The following is a 6,210-nucleotide window of genomic DNA, read 5'->3' as shown; positions in this document are numbered from 1 at the left end:
CGAATATGATTCGAACTTTGTACAAATAAGATTTAAATTGGACTTGAATAATGTTCATATAATATTTGAACAACATCCGACGTGGTTCGAATAAGGTGCAATCTAGGTTTGAACAATGTTTGTACAATGCTATAACGTAACAAATTAGAAGATTGATATATGACAAAGTGTAATTCAATAGCTATAGCATATTAAGTGCAATTGAACGCCGATAACACACAAGCGATAACATGGCAAAGAGCAATCTAAAAATTATAACACAACGTAGTTCAATCCAATAGCATCATAACTCAATCCAACAACTATAATACAACATGTTTGAATAAAAATGATTAATCTAAGATGTTTACACTAGAGCGCCATACAATACATAGAAATAATGATATTTATAAAATAATTCAATAACTTCTAAATAAAATAAGTCTACTAATTCCACAAAGTCAACAAACCAAGTATAAATTGTTTAGGGCTTTTTTTTGCAATTATGTAGATTATATGTTGTATCCAATACACTAAAATCTTTACTAAAAATGCAAAAGAGTGGGCTCTTTAAACTATATATCATAATACTTGCATAATTTTTTATTAAAATTTTTTATGGCTAATCTTACGGCAAACTTAGGATCTTCATCCTTGTTAAATCTCAATCCACTTCCGAAGAGCTTTAGATGACAGAAGTTTATACATATTGTCAAATAATCATAATATCTCAAGCAATTTAGGAAAGCACTTGCAAAATGAACTCAATTTTGCTATTAAGATCTATTATAAAGTGTAAGAGTTATCTGAATGATGCTTGAACCATGGTTTAATATTTAAACCAAGATTAAACTATTATCAAACCGTTACTTGCAAATCATGCTTGAACCTCGTTCAAATTAGGGGTGTCAATTCGGGTCAACCCGCCGGGTTCGGGTCGAACCCGACCCGACCCGTATCTAAACGGGTCAACCCGAACCCGAACCGTTTGTAAAAACGGGTCGGACATTTCAACCCAGACCCGACCCGGCCGGGTTGCCGGGTTGACCCGACCCGACCAGCGACCCGGCCCGGATTTTCCGGGTCGGGGCCGGGTCAGGTTGTCGTGTCGTGTCAAATATTGACACCCCTAGTTCAAACATTACTCAAACATTGTGTGAACTATATTCGAATGTTGTACAAATCTTGATTGGACCATTGTTGAACCTTATTATAATCGCATTGAAACTTATTTAAATCTTTTTCAAACACTATCCAATTTTGGGTAAAACCTAGTTTGAGTATTGCATGAACTATGTTTGAACCGTATGCACATAATGCTTGAAACTTATTCAAACATTGTTTAAACCTTGTTTAAATAAGGTTCTAACATTTTTATGTAGTTGATAATATGTATAATAACTAGAGGAAAACACTCATTAATGACGGCCATATCCGCCGAGAAACGTGCAAAATCTGCTGGAAACTTTTCGTGCAAAATCTCCACGGAAAATTTCCATCATTTAATACGCTGGAAATTTCTTGCAAAATTTTTGTTGGAAAATTTGTCGGAAACCCAGATGGAAAATTTCCATTAGAAAATTTCTCATAAAGTCCGCTAGAAATTTCGGCAAAAATTTTCCAATGGAGATTTGTCGAGAATTCCGCCGAAAATTTTGGCAGAAAATTTTCGTCCGAAATTTCGCTGGTAAAACACTTTTTCCCTGTAGTGAATGATATTCTAGATTTAGGATTTATGGTATGAGTGGAATATTCAAACCTAAATAATCAAACATATAACATCATTTAGCTTTAACAAATGATGACTGAAAAGTAGAGAACGTGGTAATGAAACTTTATCATAGATGAATCATCTATGTTTAGAGATCATTATTGATAGAGAATGTGCTAAGAAGATAAAAGGGTCGAGCAGCACTTTATTCAAAAGTTTACCTTATGCAATGAGTTCTTAAGAGGCTAAAATTTTATTGGCCTGCAAAAAATTGAACATAAATTTCAAATGTTAAACACTCAATAACAAAACTACAAAAAAAATAAAATAAAAGCACTGATTAACCTCTCAATTTTGTATTCATACAGTGAAAACTAATGTTGTCATAAAGATGATTCCAATGACATAAAGGTCACCAAAATATGAACTTGAACCACTATCAAAACATATAAAAATTTTGGTCAACAAAATGGGCTTCATTGAAAGTTCAAGTGAGGTGGTTAAACCATATTGAACTGTCTTAGGCACACTAAGAGAGGGGGGTTGAATTGTTTATTTTATAAATTTTCTCCATGAAATTTTTATTATTATTTAAATCAATCATAAACGCAAGCGGAAGAATTTCATAAAAATAATGTAATTTTGCTCCTTTGATTTTCATAACAAAAATAAAAGATAAAATATTTTTTTATTTTATTTTCTTTTCTTTTCCAAAAATAATCAAAACAAATAAAACTTGATGATCCAATCACATATTTGCATCAATAATAAATGTGCAATAAATTAAAATGTAGGAAAAATAAAAATATGAAAAGTAAAGTTGAATGAGAACACCATATTTTATAGTAGTTTGGTCAAAACTTGACCTACGTCCACTCCCAAGAGTCCTCTTCGGGTATTGTACTAAAATTTTTAGTGTCTCTTCTTTAGCTTCCACATCAAGGCAAAGATGCTCTTACACAATCTCTTCCACAAACCCGGTGCGACAGAATACCGGAAGTTTTGTCACCCTTCTGGTAAAGGCAGGATACCCGGAAGCTTTCCACCCTCCTAGTGAAAGCAACGAACCTAAAAGCTTTTTCACCTTCCTAGTGAAGGCAACAAACCTCTAAAAGCTTTTTCACCTCCTAGTGAAGGTAGAGAACCTCAATCTTTAGCTTTGAAGCCTTTCTACCCATGAGACCAACAAACAAAGTTAGAAGAATCAAGGCAGAAACTCATTTGGAGCAACCGTGTGAACCCCCTAATACTATTTCTCCCTCTCACACAAATTTTCCTTCACCTTCTAGGGGCTCTTAGACCTCCTAATGTTCTCTCACATAATTCCTTCAAATGCTAAAAGACTTTTCAAAAGTCTAATAGAAAATGTTTTACATAAGGATTAAAAAAATTCTAAAATTTTAATTCAGCCAAAAATATTCAAATAGAATGATCAGGATTGTACAGTACGATCGAAGATTGTACAGTACGATTAGTTCAAAAAATCATTTTGTCCAGTATTGTCATAACTAAAACTAAAAAAAAAAAAAAATTTACATGCAACTGTCAAGAACTTATTATCGACTCATTATAAGTCTAAATCATAAACAGCCTTCACTGAAACATCTCTATTATTGTGTTTTAGTTCCAACATTTTTTTTATAATTTTTTGGCACCAGTGAAATTCCTTAAGAAATTGGCATCTAACTTCATAAGTGGGGTTTTGCGATCGTTAGGTATCTATTTTAAAAATCAAATTTTCCAAATCTTTCTAAATAAATGTGCTATTTTACAGATATATTTTTTTATAATTATTAGAATACCTAAAAGAATTTTTATGAATTTTATACTATTTCTTTTTAAATTTTATTATTATGTTATTAATTTTAAAAGAGAAATCTGGTTCAACTATCAATATTATTAAAAAGGCATTAAGCTCATTTCATGCATTTTCCCAAACTAAATAAATGTTTGGGGGGAATTTAGAGAAAATAGAGGAGAGAGAAGGAAGAAAGTTTGGTTTTGACAATCATAGAGCAACATTTATCCGTCGACCTAGTTAAGAAATTTGCTAGTCTCGAAGAGATTACATTTTGTATTTTTCAATTTTCAATAATTTGATATTTTGATATTTTTTTATCAAATTTATTTTTTCTTTTCTGAAAAATAAGAATAGTTTTATTTTGGTAGAACTTTTACTATATAACTTTTATATGTTATAGAGTGATTTTGAGTATACTCAACAAAATTTTTATCGAGTAATTTTGAAAAAGCAGCAATTTTGATCAACTCAAAAATTTATTTTGACATTTAAAAATAGTGTTTCAATTCATTTAAAGCTTCAGTATAATGTTTTACACAATCTCTGTTAATTTTGTTATGTTTGGAGATTGTGAGTTTTTGCTCGACGGTATTTTTATTATCTTCCACTATGACATTTTGATTTTTTTTTTTAATTCAATCCAATAAGGCATTAATTAATGAAATACATAAAAAATGTGAAAGAAATGTGTTGTGATGTGATGTGATGTTGGTAGAAGTGAGCGACCGAGGTGTTTTTCTATTATGTCGGCATTAGTGAGCGACTTAGGTGGTATTCTATTTTGTGGGTACCAATAGGCGACCAAGGTGGGATTCAATTATGTTGGTGCTAGTGGGGAACCAAAGTGAGATTCAATTACCGAAGTATTGTTATGTCAGAGCCAATGGGCTACCGAGGTGGGTTCTTTTGTTAAGTGCTTGCTTCTAATTCAGCTCATTTCAGTATTTATTTAATTGTATTCAATATCGATATATGATCCAGTACAGTGTTCTCAGTTATTTTAATTTTAGTTATTTACTACTATTTTAGGCTGTGATGGCCTACTAAACCATGTTAGCTCATCCTTACTTTTATTTTTATTTTCAGGTGTTGACCTCATTTTTGTGTGAGATCATTAAGACCCACTTGGGTCTCTTCTTGGTGATCTAATGATTAGAAAGTGCCCACTTTCTAGCCATTTAAGTCGTAGGAAACACCCAATTCAATCCACATCAAATTCAACCCTTAATTTCTAATCCAATTCCTGGATCAATCCTCAATCAACCTTCAAACAATTTTCAATTAACATTCAATCAACTTCCAAATCTCATCCAATTATTAACAATCATCTGTATGATTATTAGTGGTATGGGTAAGCTACCCCCAATCAACTCAATCCAATTCCAAGGTTTCAAACCAAATTCAAGGCCTAAGGACTAAGGTCTTAAAACCTTTTACAGTGGAAATTTTAAACCTCATGAAACCTAGTCTAATGACATCTGATTTGGGGTATATCAATTGCATCTTGTTTAGGCATATCTCTAAGGTCAACCATCCAAATTTACGCTATATCCAACATTCCTAACCCCTTAAATTGAATATTTTCCCAAAGGCTGCAAAACCTTCAGTTATTTATAACCCATGCCACTAGACTTGCCACCCTCTAGATCTTGGCCTTGCAACCATTTTCAAACCTTCCATTCACTTTCATAATCTTCATTGTTGCGGATCTATGGTTTATGATTTTGATGATAGAAAACATTCTTATTTCTCTACGATTGCCTTTTTTACTGACATTTCAGGTCCACACGATCAGACTGCAATTTGGAACCAGCTCAAGATTGGGTAGACTAGGTCTGAGTCAGTTTGTACACTTTTTCCTTTCTTGAGTATGTTGTATTTGGTTTGGCACCTGATGATTTGTAACTTGAAAGATTTTCTGTTGTTCCCTAAAGATTTCTATTTTTGGTAACATCATCCGGGACGATATTTATATCGTCATTGAAGATCTGTCCAAAAATAGAAACCCTAATTAGGGCATCCTCATGAAGGCAGCCGTCATATGTTAATCGGCCTGGATGATACCTGTATCGGCCAGGATGATAGGCTCAATTCAGAAACAATCAACCACCATAATTAGATTAAGTATTCTTTATTTTAGGAAATCGGCCAGGACGATATACACATCATCCAGGATGATCTAACTCAATTATACCTAAATTGATTTAGCATATTTGTAAAGCATTAATGGCTGCTTCATACGATCACATCATCCGGGACGATCGTAGGATAAGCCAGGACGATTGCCTGGACGATTTACATCGGCCAGAATATATTCCGGGCGATGATCAGGACGATTGAAATCGGTTTTAAACTAATAGTCCGGGATGATCGTGATATCGGCTAGGACGATGTAACCAATTTTCTTCTAATCATCCCAAATCGTCCCGGACTGATGAGCTTAATTTATACTAATCGTACAGGATGATATTTATATCGTCCTGGATGATAATGTCGGCAACTTGCATTAATGACCTCATTTTTAGCTCTTCTATTTAGGCTATGACAAGGCACTTTGTAAGTGTCTTTGATAGCCATTGTAGCTTCGTTCTTTTGGGTGAAACTTGAAGAGAAAGCTTGACAGGGAGTGAGTAAAGGGTGGAGTTTTAGAGAGGGAGAAGATCCTGTGAGGGGGGACTCAAGGGAGTGTGGAGGGGTTCCACACGGTTGCTCCGGCAAG

This window comes from Dendrobium catenatum, unplaced genomic scaffold (genome assembly GCF_001605985.2).
Source record: "Dendrobium catenatum unplaced genomic scaffold, ASM160598v2 fragScaff_scaffold_234, whole genome shotgun sequence".
Classification (NCBI taxonomy): Eukaryota; Viridiplantae; Streptophyta; class Magnoliopsida; order Asparagales; family Orchidaceae; genus Dendrobium; species Dendrobium catenatum.
Note: the sequence above shows the minus strand (reverse complement) of the source record.